Source organism: Rhineura floridana, chromosome 17, assembly GCF_030035675.1.
Source record: "Rhineura floridana isolate rRhiFlo1 chromosome 17, rRhiFlo1.hap2, whole genome shotgun sequence".
Lineage (NCBI taxonomy): Eukaryota > Metazoa > Chordata > Lepidosauria > Squamata > Rhineuridae > Rhineura > Rhineura floridana.
In genome coordinates this window covers 5594730-5609176 of record NC_084496.1, presented here as the reverse complement: position 1 = coordinate 5609176, position 14447 = coordinate 5594730, and the positions used below count along the sequence as shown (strand labels likewise).

At 44.2% G+C, this 14447-nt stretch overlaps 1 long non-coding RNA gene across 1 annotated transcript; it reads right to left on the bottom strand.

Moving 5' to 3' along the window:
• Positions 1–13744: 13744 nt before the first annotated feature.
• On the bottom strand, positions 13745–14447 carry LOC133372134 (uncharacterized). Its single transcript, XR_009759450.1, has 3 exons — positions 14361–14447; positions 14185–14259; positions 13745–14084 (listed from the first exon to the last, which is right to left on the bottom strand). It is a non-coding gene; the product is annotated as an uncharacterized LOC133372134 (long non-coding RNA).

The window sequence follows — 14447 nt, the reverse complement described above, 5'->3', positions numbered from 1 at the left end:
GAGTTCCCCAAAGGGTGCCCCAATCCCATAACTGTCTCAGTATACCTCATGCCAACCTCCTCACCTGCCTGAACTCCATGCCAACTGGCAGCAGCCCTGCCACTCAAAAAGCTAACTGAATTAAGCCCCACAGTATGGAGCAGGCAAACCAAAATGGAGGCTAAGCGCGCCTCCCTACAAAAAACATCCTAGTCAGCCTCTAAGCAGCGACTAGCTAAGCTTATACTGAAAGGGCTGGAGGGTGGGTAGAAGAGGGAGAGCCGAGGATGGAGCAATCTTATAAGCCTTGCTCCCTGCCCCATTGGATCCAGGGTCACCCGTGACCTCCCTCCTCCCTGGGCTGTACCATCCACGACCTTCTTGAAAGAGGAGGGGTGAAGGCAAAAACACCCCCACTGAAGATGGGAATGGCATGAGCGTTGTAAGCTGTTGAACTGCCTTCCATCCCCCAAAGTGCCCCTCCTGGGCAGTGAAAGGACGAGCCAGATCTAACCCCCCAAAGTTACAGGGTTGATCTTTAAGGGCTAAGACGAGCACCATCCGGAACAGGTTGAGCGATGCCAAGTGACTGCAGTGAGCAGGTGAGCTCGCCCTCCGCAATGTGCTCCAGATGCTCCTTTACTTTCGTGTTGCAAAGGAACATTTTGGAAAAGGGCACAGTCCTTGGCAAAAGCCGTTAGTTTGAGAAGCTGCCTAATTACATCTGCCATATTTGCATACATTGTCTGGCTGCTTGCCAGGCTGTTTGATGTGAAGTCTGTCAGTCAAGGCGGCAGCTTTCTCATATGGAAAGCAGTGACATTTCTTCCAAGAGCAACGCTATGTGTTTGCCCTGGGGTGACATTTGCCGTATTTCACAGGATTAAAATTGATAATATCATCCGACCAGATGAACCCTAAGCAAAGCTAAATATCATAATCACAGCTCCTTCAACAGCACGGCCATGAACAATGGCACTTACCTGGGATATTTGCATTCGGCAGAGCAGTGTTCAGGGAGGAATCCAGAATAATAAACAGGCAGGTGATATTTCTATTCTGAACATTCCACAGTGAATTCCTAGCAAAGATTAATAAATAAGGGGAAATAGTTACGCCTATTTCCCTGTGCAGATGTGGTAAGCCAAGCTCCCAGACTGCCTTTTAATACAAAGTGTGCTTTGGAACTAAATCCCAGTTAAACATCTTCATTAGAAAGTGATGATCTTCACCCGTTATCTTAAAAAAATCTGGATATCTAGCAGGCAAATTTGCTAAAATTATGGAGGAAAGAAAAATGGGAGAGATAAATGTCAGACTTAGCTATGTGTACATAAGAACATAAGAAGAGCCTGCTGGATCAGGCCAGTGGCCCATCTAGTCCAGCATCCTGTTCTCACAGTGGCCAACCAGGTGCCTGGGGGAAGCCCGCAAGCAGGACCCGAGTGCAAGAACACTCTCCCCTCCTGAGGCTTCCGGCAACTGGTTTTCAGAAGCATGCTGCCTCTGACTAGGGTGGCACAGCCCAGCCATCATGGCTAGTAGCCATGGATAGCCCTGTCCTCCATGAATTTGTCTAATCTTCTTTTAAAGCCATCCAAGCTGGTGGCCATTACTGCATCTTGTGGGAGCAAATGCCATAGTTTAACTATGCGCTGAGTAAAGAAGTACTTCCTTTTGTCTGTCCTGAATCTTCCAACATTCAGCTTCTTTGAATGTCCACGAGTTCTAGTATTATGAGAGAGGGAGAAGAACTTTTCTCTCTCCACTTTCTCAATGCCATGCATAATTTTATACACTTCTATCATGTCTCCTCTGACCCGCCTTTTCTCTAAACTAAAAAGCCCCAAATGCTGCAACCTTTCCTTGTAAGGGAGTCGCTCCATCCCCTTGATCATTCTGGTTGCCCTCTTCTGAACCTTTTCCAACTCTATAATATCCTTTTTGAGATGAGACAACCAGAACTGTACACAGTATTCCAAATGCGGCCGCACCATAGATTTATACAACAGCATTATGATATCGGCTGGAATTAGCATGGAATTTGCCTTTTTCACAGCTGCCGCACACTGGGTCGACATTTTCATTGTGCTGTCCACTACAACCCCAAGGTCTCTCTCCTGGTCAGTCACCGCCAGTTCAGACCCCATGAGCGTATATGTGAAATTAAGATTTTTTGCTCCAATATGCATAATTTTACACTTGTTTATATTGAATTGCATTTGCCATTTTTAGTGGGGTACTTGCAAGAAGGGTCTAGGTTGGTCACATCATCAACATCCATCCCACTCTCAGGGGATCTTAATGGCTGCTTTCATCTCCCAGTGTTCTCCCTTCATAAGAACATGCAAAGAGCTCTAGTGGATCAAGGCAAAGACCCACCTAGTCCAGCATCGTGATCTCACAGCGGCCAACGAGATGCCGATGGGAAGCCCACAAGTAGGGCCGGAGCTCAACAGCACTCTCCCCCACTTGTGATTCCCAGCAGCTGGTATTCAGAGGCATGTTGCAACATATTCATTGCAATAGTCTTGTCCTCCATGAATATCTCTAACCCTCTTTTAAAGCCATCCAAGGTGGCAGCCATCACCTCATCCTGTGGTAGCAAATGCTATGGTTCAACTATATGTTGTATGAAGGAGGACTTCCTTTTGTCTGGCCTGGATTTTCAGTATACAGCTTCACGGGATGTCCCCGAGTTCTACTGTTAAGAGACGGGGGGAGTATATGTTAATGATGTCAAGATAAAGCAGGAGGTACTTTCTGAGAGGTAATTTGCATACAGGTCTAGCTTAAGAACATAAGAAGAGCCTTCCTAGCTCAGTCAGAAGGTCCATCTAGTCTAGCATCCTGTTCTCCCAATGCCCAAGTGTAGTCTGATAGGATTTATTCTCATGGAAGCACGCTCAGGATGGCTGCCTTGGTTGCAACAAACTTTTACTAGATTTATGTTCAATGCCTCCTTACCGTATTGTATAGCCGAGGGGATAAACGGATCTAAGGGAAAGAAGAAAGGTGTCCTGATGCTGGAGGGATTCATCCGGATGGGGACTGGGGGCTGTAACAAGAATCACCTCTGCAAACAGAGGACACCCCATACTTAGCATTGCCAAATAGCTGGTGGCAAACAAGATCAAAGACAAAAGCAGTACCATTTCCCCCCATCGCGGCTCCTTTCCTGGAGCAAATACCTTATTTATTAGCTGCGGTGCTAATTATTGAGCAAGACTGAAACAATGCACAAAAGCCAGGTAGTAGCTTGGAATATAAACAAACACTCTATGACAGTTTCTAAATAAATAATGTCATTAATCCTGTAGTGCGTGCCCCCTCCCTCCCTCCCTCCGTTCTCATTTTTATTTGGTGAAAGGAGTTAGGAACAGTATTGTGGTTTGTGTGTGTGTGTGTGTGTGTTATTTATTCCCAGAATAATGGTGCCATGGCAACCTATTCTCCTTCCCCCTTCCCCATTTTCTAGCTATAGGTGCTAGTTGCAAAGTTGTTCAAAGGGTGCAGGGTGGCGGTGCTTGAGGGATTGGCTAAATGCAACAGATTATGGGAAAAAGAGAGTTGGGAAATGGGAAAATGGAGATGAGAGCCGAAATCCCAGTAGGATGGGATGGAGGGAGGAATGATATGAGCCCATTGTTCCGTAGCAATTCATTTTACATTAAGTTGCCTCATTTTTTTTCTTTTTTGCCATTGTTTTACTGTGACAGTTTTGGGGAATGCAGGGATGTGGGAGTAACCATGGAAACAGAAACTCAACAAATTAAGATCTCCAACAACACCACACACACACACATACACACACCAATTACATGCCCCTCTGTCTAGCACATTGTGTTGTGCAAGACATTTAAGGAGTGGTTTGATGGATGAAATGCAAAAGCCATTTTGAGAAGGGCCCAGCTTCAAAGGGTCCCATCCTGTTCTCAAAATGGGGCTAGAGTTTTTAAGTGTGTCCTCAAGTCAAACTAGTTTGGCTCTGAGGGTCAGAGAGAGAGAGAGAGATGTTGGTTTCATTTGCAATTTGGGGACATCCAGCCTTTCTTTCTCTCTTCTGCTTAGCCACTCTGCCAGTCTTGCAATGACCTACTTTCTGCATCAGTTGTCTGGCAACCCCTTTCCATTCATATTATCTATCTATCTATCTATCTATCTATCTATCTATCTATCTATCTATCTATCTATCTATCTATCTATCTATCTATCTATCTATCTATCTATCTATCTATCTATCTATCTATCTATCTATCTATCTATCTATCTATCTATCATTATTTCATTTATACCCCGCCCTTCCTCCCAGCAGCAGCCCAGGGCAGCAAACAAAAACACTAAAAACAGTAAAACACATTAAAACAAAACATCTTCAAAAATGTTACTTAAAAAGAAGCTATCAAAACATCTTCTAAGATTAAAAACATTTTTAAAAAGAAAGTTTAAGAACATATTAACAAACAATTCCAACACAGATGCAGACTGGGATAGGTCTCAACTTAAAAGGCTTGTTGAAAGAGGAAAGTCTTCAGTAGGTGCCTAAAAGATAACAGAGATGGTGCCTGTCTAATATTTAAGGGGAGGGAATTCCACAGGGTAGGTGCCGCCACACTAAAGGTCCATTTCCAAATCTAATCTAATCTGTCCTCTTAAATCAGACTCCGCATCAAGGGCCCACAACCCCAGCAGGGTCCCCACTGACAAGAGATCCCCTGGGCTTGTTGCAATCAGGAGGTAGCTCCAAGGAAGGTGTTGAGCCCAAGGGCCATCTGAAACCTGGAGTCAACGTGGACAGAAGCCCTCTTCAGGTACTGCGCATTAGGAAGGCTCATAGCAGTTTTCTGTGTCCCATCATCAGAGCCTAGACCTGGAGTGTGTTCTCCAAACACAGAAGTCCCTGCCTGCAGTCAGTAGCTGGTATTGGGAAGAAGAGTAGACAAGCCAAAAGGACAGTAGTAATCTCAGGTCCCAGATGGGGAGCCTTTCCCCAGCCGTACCCGGAGATGCCAGGGATCGAAACTGACACTTTCTGCTCTTCCACTGAGTGATGGGATCTGCCCCACCACTGCAGCCCTGGTATGATGCTTACAACTGCATCATGTTCACTTTCCATTCTCTTTCATACGGTTAATTTTTTTTGAGGGGGGTTTCTTCTACTGCAGCTCCATCACATGCTGAAGAAATCCACTGCCGTGATGCAAACACTCCCTCCATAATCCCAGTGCAAACACCTCGCCAAAGCTCTTCCAGCTGCCTCCTCCATTCTCATTAGGACTCTGCCATTCCCCCGCTTTTCAAATCCGTGTGCAGCGGTCTACCTCGCAGGGCAAATATTGTCCTCCACCTAACCCTGGTAGTGGAGCTAATGGCTGTTCAAGGGGGCCCATGCATCTTAATAAAAAATGGAAATGGTTTTGCCCCTTCATTTTAATTAACATTATGTCCACATTTTGATGATAATGGATAATTAAGTAAGTTACCTTGACATTGGAATGCTCTTGGAAATAATTTATGGCATAATTTCATTAGTGGGGAAAGACATTTGTCTGTTTTATTTTTGTATCAAGGGTTGGACATCAATATTTCTGGGCATCATTTGTGCATAAGCTCATGTATATTGATAAAGCATGGTTTCTACAAATCTTGGAAAGGTTTGCTGAGTTTTGTCAGGGCTGCCCACCCCCACCCACAACTCCCCACAAACACAAAAATCCATCTATTATTTAAAAGAGGAGTGTTATTTATTTTTTTCACTAGCTTTGCCTAATGTGTTGTTCTGAAAAGCACATCACGATCCGAGAGGCATTCTGAAACCACTGTCATTATTTTTAGAGGAGGTAATGCAGAAAAAAGCAGAGTTGTCAGACTTGATTGTAATTTGGAAGGGGGAGAAGTTTATTTAAAAAATACACCGATAAAAATGGAGCAGAATTTAGTCTGGCTAAATAGTGTCAGTCTAAACTTGTGCTTGCCCTTCAGGTTAAAAAGAGGGAGAGAGTTGCTAAACAAATCTTTGTTCGCACGGTTCTGGTAAATAATCCTATGTAAAAATGAACAAAAAGTAAATATGAGGGACGAAAAATATAATGCGATTTTCACCACCACCCCCAAAATAATTCTGGCACAAAATATAGTGCCAGACCACAGTTGTTTAAACCCTGGTGACTTCAAGATGGAATTGAATGAATTTATTTTGGTCATTGACCAGCAAACAAGATGGAATTACTGCAGTGCCCTCTGTGTGGAGCTTCCCTTGCAGTTGATCCAGAAACTGCAGTTAACACAGAATGCTGCAGGCAGATTGCTGACAGGAGTGAGACCCTGTCACCATATAACACTTCTGCTCAGGGATCTGCACTGGTTGCTGATTTGCTAGGGGCCAAGTTCAAGGTATTTCTATTGGTATATAAAGCCCTTAACATCTTGGGACCAGTTTAGTGGCAGGACTGCCTTACCGCATATGTGTGCCCACTACAGAGTTTGGAAAAGTTACTTTTTTGAACTACAACTCCCATCAGCCCAATCCAGTGGCCATGCTGGCTGGGGCTGATGCGAGTTGTAGTTCAAAAGTAACTTTCCCAAGCTCTGCCACTCAAGCACATTGATCTGTGGAAGAGGCACCGTTACAGGTGCCACATAATATCCATTCTGCACTTGTAAGATACTGTTTTTCTGTTGTGGCAGCACCAGCTCTTTGGACCTCACTGCCTATTGACATCAGCAGGCACCTTTGCTGTATCTTTTCAGTGTCTGCTTAAACCTTTTTTGTTTAGGCAAGCCTATCCAGAAGCACTGATGCTGATGTGTTTTAATTTTTTTTCTCTGTTGCTGTATTTAATTTGTTTTTAAAAAAATGTTTTTCATTACTTGCTTTTAACTGTTTTATCGATAATTTTAATGTCTTTTGCAAACTGCTTAGAGGGATTTCTTTTTTTACAACAAGAGATAAATAAGAAGGTCCCTACAGCTGGATCAGGCCAGTGACCCATCTAGTCCAGCATCTTCTTCTCTCTGTGGCCATCCAGATGCCCATGGGAACTCCATAAGCAGGACCTGAGCACAGCCATACCCTTCCCACCTGTGATTCCCAGCAACCGGTACTGCACAGGGGGTAGAACAAAGTCATATTAGCAATATTCTCTTTAACTGTTTCCAGACCCCATTCAAAGTCCTGGGTTTGTCCTTTGAAGCCTTATGTGGCTCAGGACTCCTATAGCTTCCCTATGAACCTGGGTGAACCCTGAGATTGTCATCTGAAGCCTTCTCTACATCTCATCTCCAAGGGAGGTCTGGAGGGTGGCTGTGAGAGAAAGGGCCTTTTCTGTGGTAGTCCCCGTCCTCATGGAATGCTCTCGAGGGAGGCCTGCCCAGCACGAACTTTTTCATAGTTTTGGTGCCAGGTGAAGACTTAATTGTTGGTTTGTTTTGGAAGGTGCAAACAAGGTAGGCTCGCCTTTAAATGCAAACTGAATTGCATCTCCGCCTCGTTCCTAGATCTGCATCTGTTATGACTGCATCTGTATCTGTTATGTTATAGATATGACTATGTGTCCCTTGGGAGATTCTTCGCTTGAAACCCAAGACATTACCAATATTGAACATGGGAGGAAATAAGGATGGCCGGCAAAATTTGACTGAGTTCACATTTAAAAGCTAACTTCCTTACTTTCCATAACAATACACAAACCAAAACAGCCATCCTTTGACATCCACACCTCTCTGAATTTTGCAATGCAGATTCTCCAGCCAAGTGTAAAACTAGCATTGTTTTTCCTCATATTAAGGTATCCCCCTAATAAACAGCATCTCCCTGATAACAAATGTGGAAACTCTGTCTTTTCTCGTTTGCCGCTTGTCTGATTATCTGTTCAAGAATCCTAACCCTGACCAAATACTCATTCCAGTTAACTCACCCAAGTGGCTTATCAGGCGAACTCCAGGATGGTGGAACCAGCTTGCTCCAGATGCTGCCTTGAGGCAATTAATTTTCCGGCTGTGTTACTTTAGTGCCACAAAGCTTTGTTGGAGCGCCACATACAGAAGGGGCAAAGTTTCACTTGGGGGGGGGGCTGCAAAGAGAGGGATGTGTAGATCCTGAACTGACCTCCCCAAATCAAGATGCATCACTTCTTCAATCTGAAGCTGTGGGATGCATGAGGGACCATTGAGCAGCATTTTCCTTGGAAGCTGAAAGCTGAGTCAAAGGCTCAGCTGGTTTGGTTATAGGAAGCTGCCTTATACCGAGTCAGACCATTGGTCCATCTAGCTCAGTACTGTCTACACTGACTGGCAGTGGCTCCTCGGGCTTTAAGACAGGAGTGCCTCCCAGCCCTACCTGGAGATGCCAGGGGTTGAACCTGGGGCCTTCTGCATGCAAAGCAGGGGCTCTGCCACTGAGCTACGATTAAATCACAAAGCTGTCTGTGCTAAACTGGCAAGCAATTCCAGCTTCTCTGTGTGCTGAAATACACTTGTGTTTTAGGCAGGGGGGTTGTGTGTGCTGATTTCCTGCCCCTTTCCCCCCCTTTGAAAAATCAGTTGATATATTTGCTTCCAGGACAGTTTTCCCTCTCAAAGGTGGCCTAAATTTTCACCTCTACACATTGGAAGTAGATACCCAGGTGACGGTGCTTATAAGAATCAACCTGTTCCATCACACGGCCATCTACATTTGGTTTGGTTTTTTGGGAAAACCAACACTTTGGTATTAGCATGGCTCATAGCTGGTTGGTTTACAGCGGTCTCCAAAGCCAGCCGATGGTCTCTTGAGAGGCAGTCTAATATGAGACAATAATGTTGTGTTGTCTGCATGCAGAGGGATCTTTACTGAGGCCAGGTTTGGAGGATGAGAATCTATTGAGGGCAGTGCCTGTGTTGAAATGGAAATGGACTGCCTTCAAATCAATCCCGACTTATGGCAACCCTATGAATAGGGTTTTCATGGTAAGTGGTATGCAGAGGGGGGTTCCCATTGCCTCCCTCTGAGGCTAGTCCTCCCCAGCTGGCTAGGGCCTGCTCAGCTTGCCACAGCTGCACAAGCCAGCCCCTTCCTTGTCCACAACTGCAAACTGGGGGGCAACTGGGCTCCTTGGGACTATGCCGCTTGCCCACGGCTGCACAGGTGGCAGGGCACGTAACCCCTGAGCCACTCACTGTGGGGGTGATCTTTAGCTGGCCCTTGACGCCCAGGAGACACAAGCAGGGATTTGAACTCACAGACTCTGGACTCCCAGCCAGGCTGTCTACTCCAGTGTGCTAAGAATTGTTAAATAAATTAGTTATGTATGAGCCTGGGCCCTGAGACTTTTCAGCAGGGGTGAGGAATGTTTTCCAGCCCAGAGGCTGCATTCGCTCAGAGAGGCTATGTGCCAGTGGTAGGTGGAGCCAGGGAGAAAGGTGGGCAGAGCAATAAATGTAGATTTTACCTTTGTACATTAATTGAGTTTCTACACACACATGCGCGTGCACGCACGCACGTGCACACACACACACACACACACACACACAGAGTCTTCCATCCAAATAAGCAAGAGGCATGATCAGAGTTCAAGGACCACATTCTAGCCAAGAAAAAAAAATACCCAAGGACAACACAACACAGTGTTATTGAAGGATGTGGCCTGGGGGAAGAAGGTGAGGTGGAGGAGGGGGCATGGGGAGAGTCCTGACGGCCAAATACAGAGGTCCGGAGGGCCGCATTTGGACCCAAGATCTATTGTTCCTCACCAATCCCATGGGTTGGTTTTTTTTTTTTTTTGGCTATCACTTAAAAGAGAATTGCAATGGTACCTCTGGTTTCAGAACATGACAGGTCAGGATTCAGGAGTTCTCCCTTTGAGCCTGGATTGCTCCACTCCATTGAAATGAGTAGGAGTTGCCCTTGAGTGCTGCCAGACTTCAGTACAGGTCCTAATCATTTCAATGGAGTCGTGAAAATAGACATTCTCTGAAGATTTTGCACCCCTGGTATTTGAAGATAAAGCATTAACTGGGATGAGGGGGGTGGGGTGGGAGGGGGTGGAGGGCTGAAAATAGCTCCACACACACATATATATATTGTTATCTTTGGTCTTTTCCAACCCTTCTTTAGAAAGGGATCAGAACCTTAGTTCTGATTGCGCAGAGAAATGGCTTGCAATTTGCAAGGCTTAAGTAAAATTGGAGCCTTCAGAAAGACAATCACGAAAACGGTGATTTGGTTTCCATGCTGAGAACGGGGAGAAAATATAGTTAAGGGAAGCATCAGCATTTGCTGCTCCCTCTTTCGACTACAGACAAATATTTTATCATGCTGCACCTCTTGCAAGCGCAAATGTCCTCTATTAAATCTTATGCAGTTTTCAGCACTGATGAAGTGGCTTTTTGGAATGTTTATCCCCCTCCCAAATCAGGCTCATGCTGATATCAAAAACAGCCCCATGCTGTTCCCTGAAACAATATCACTACTCTCAGAACAAGGGAGATTTAAGTGTGCTAGAAAATTAAGCACTGAAATCAGCTCTGCTGTACACTGTTAGCACCACCTAAAGCAGGGGGGGTACCCTGTCGCTGGATTACAACTCCTGTCTGCCCCAGCCAGCATGGCCAATGGTCAGCGATGGTGGGATTCATAGTCTGGCAACACCTGGACTAGCAAGGCTGGAGGTCAGTAGAGGACAGCTTGATATGGTTTTACAGCCCATATCGGTCTCACCCTAGCAGAAGGACCGTAGCTCAGCTATAGGGCACTGATGATGGTTTCTGGCCTTTTCCCATCCAGTTCCTGGCTATTGGCTTTCAAGGGATGCATAAGAACATAAGAAGAGCCTGCTGAATCAGGCCAGTGGCCCATCTAGTCCAGCATCCTGTTCTCACAGTGGTCAGCCAGATGCCCCAATGGGAAGCCCGCCAGCAAGAGCACTCTCCCCTCCTGCAGCTACCGGCAACTGGTATTCAGAAGTATCCTACTTGCACATAATCCTACACCATCTGATTATGGTGGCAGAGCACAACCATTGTGGCTTTGCTTGAAGCCAACTGGATTTCAAAATAAGCCTTGCCACCTCACCTCAAAAATGGTACGTCTGCCATCCCCTTCAACAAAATGCAGTGTCAGGGCACGGTGGCTGATACCTTGTGGGATGCAAGGCCTCACATTTGTGAGACAGGCAAGTCTTCAGCCTCGAGTCCTTGAGTCCTTCATGCAAGGAGCCTTCTCCCCTGGCTACTCCAGTGAAAATACAAAGGTGCTTCCAAGTGTGTTTTAAATTGTATGTTTGTTTTAATGTTTTTGGTTGCTGTAAACGGCCCAGAGAGCTTTGACTATGGGGCGATATACAAGTGCAATAAATAAATAAATAAATAAAGGAGGGTTCATCAGCATCTCTAATTAAACACATGACAGCCGGTGAATGAGAGTATTTTGTCTCTGCACTTACGTTTTCTAAGGCTTCATAATCCTAAGAGCCCAAAGTATTAAATAATTAAGATTCTAGGACCCTGAGACACCCAACAAATGGCAGCAGCAGGAAGAGGAGGGCATGGGTTTGGGAGATAAGCAAAATGCATGCAAGAGGCTGACACATACATTTAGCACAACCACATGGGTAAGATTTTACCTGGATTTTTTAAAAATCTCTTCAGGCTGCAGGGGTATGTATTGGTAAGGAAGGGAAGTTGTGTGATTCACTGGTCCCCTATGCAAAAAGAAAAGAATTTCCCCACACATAGAAAAGTAGCATGTCAGAGAGAAAGCCCTTCTCCCTGATATGCTAGTTTTCTATATGCAGAGATTTCCCCATTCAACCATGTGAGTCCTCCACCTGCAGCTGAAGTGGCCTGACCCAGATGCAGGTTGACTACCTCAGTGAGAAGTTAGGCCATAGTCACTATACTACAACAGTGCCTTAACAACAACAAAATCATACAGATTTGCAAAAATACCTACATGGAGAAGAGGAAGGTGAATAGCTAAAAGTAGCTTCCAATACCTGAAAGCACAAACAAATTCTCCATCTATTGTACCAAAATCCCTTATATTTCAGGCCGATACTACACAGTCTAATAACATCTCAGGCTCGCTCTCTATTACATACATCATAAATGTCGGAATGGAAGATCTCTGCTTGATATAGTGCTCACAGGAAGGCATAGAGCCATCCACTGTTTGTATGGAAGATCCAGGTAAGAAGGAAAATATATAGGAACATGATTACGGTTTGAGTTTAATTAGTCTAGTCTAAAGGTTTTCAGGTGAACAAATGGGGGTTGCTAATGAGAGGGACGATGGAACAATTCCATGTGCTTTCTTTGCTTCTTTGACCATCTTGAAGTGCACCTTGGGTCCAAGTGGTCACAGAGACTACAAAGCCTTTCACGTTTAACCTCTAAAGTACAAGTTATACAATGGGAAAGGTTGCAGTTCAGTGGTAGAGCACCTGCTTTGTATGCAGAAGGTCCCAGGTTCAATCCCTGACATCTCCAGGCAGGGCTGAGAGAGACCCCTGCATGAAACCCTAGAGAGCCGCAGGAGTTCCTTATCCCTGTACTTGTGTTGTTGTTATGTGCCTTCAAGTTGATTACGACTTATGGCTACCCTATGAATCAGTGATCTCCAATAGCATCTGTCGTGAACCACCCTGTTCAGATCTTGTAAGTTCAGGGCTGTGGCTTCCTTTATGGAATCAATCCATCTCTTGCTCGGCCTTCCTCTTTTTCTACTCCCTTCTGTTTTTCCCAGCATTATGGTCTTTTCTACTGAATCCTGTCTTTTCATTATGTCCAAAGTATGTTAACCCCAGTTGCATCATTTTAGCTTCTAATTATAGTTCTGGTTTAATTTGTTCAAACATCTAATTATTTGTCTTTTTCACGGTCCATGGTACCCGCAAAGCTCTCCTCCAACACCACATTTCAAATGTCTATTTTTCTATTATCCACGTTTTTCACTGTCCAACTTTCACATCCATACATAGAGATCAGGAATACCATGGTCTGAATGATCCTGACTTTAGTGTTCTGTGATACATCTTTGCATTTGAGGACCTTTTCTAGTTCTCTTATAGCTGCCGTACCCAGTCCTAGCCTTCTTCTGATTTCATGACTATTGTCTCCATTTTGGTTAATGACTGTGAAGGTATTGATAATCTTTGACAAGTTCAATGTCCTAACTCTTGCCTTAAGGCAGGGATAGCCAACGTAGTGCCCTCCAGATCTTGATGGCTCCAACTCTCATCAACCCCAACCAGCATGGTCTATGGTCAGGCATGATGGAACTGTTCATCCAACATCTGGAGGGCACCGCATTGGCCAATCCTGCCATAAGGCTAGGACGCCTGAGATGGTTGGAGTGAGTTTTAGTATGTTGGAAATAATTTTCTGCTTGCTGGAGGTCCCTGCCCTTTATTTGTCTATTGCCTGTATTGTCCAGGAAAATAAGACGTTCCATACATTCTTCATTTTTTTTCCCTAACCAAATTTTGCTTGGTGTTTAGCAGGAACATGTCACTGCTCTACACCTTAGTGTCGCCCTGTATGTCACAGGCCATCTCAGCAGCCTGGACTAAGATCCCACTATGAAGCAGTTAAAAAGGAATACTTTATCACACCAGCTATGATTTTGCCTGTAGCATTCGACAAGGTTTCATGCACCTTTTCTTAGCTAATCAGAGAGAGATTGCATTGGGGGGGGGATTGTTGTAATAACAAATTGGGCAAAGTAGTGTGCTAACTCAAGTATTAGAAATATGTACATTTGTATTATTTAATAGTTGTCACCATAAAACATAATTAAAACAACTATCTTCATCACGTAACATTGGTGCCCTGGGCTCTTGCTGTGAGGAACGGTGGGATATAAAATAGATAAATAAATTAAATAAACATATGTCATCATGTATGAAGATGGAAGGCTTGCATAATATCCACAATCTACTGTGTGTGTATATATCTAGACATGCCAACTTCACAATCATTTCTTAATACAAAAACTTGATGAAAGATCAGCTTAGCAAAAGACCGTATGAATTTTGACCTATATCAGGTCTTCTTCAGTGTCCGCTGTTGAAAAATTTATGGTGTATAATAATGATCTCCTTTTAGGTCTCAGTGGTAGTTCTTATAATCTATAGATAGAGCAGAACATAAGTATATAGCAGTTTACATTTCCAAATATCTATGAAGAGGGGCGGGGTTCTCTATATCTTCACGAATGAAGATACTTACCTGTATGCTATACAGTATTATCTAAGCATCTGTCTTAATCTTGAAAACTAGGGCTAGTCAGTAGATGTGTTCACTCTAGAGTAAGTAAAAAAGTAAATAATAATAATTGAAAAATTGCACATTATAATATAGGGGAACCATAACATTCCTTCTATGTCATATCATATAACACTCACCCTTTTTATGAACCTTTCTAATTCAACCATTTCCTTATATACCCACCAATATTCTTACAAACTCTGGCTTCTGTATGAAGTTATATA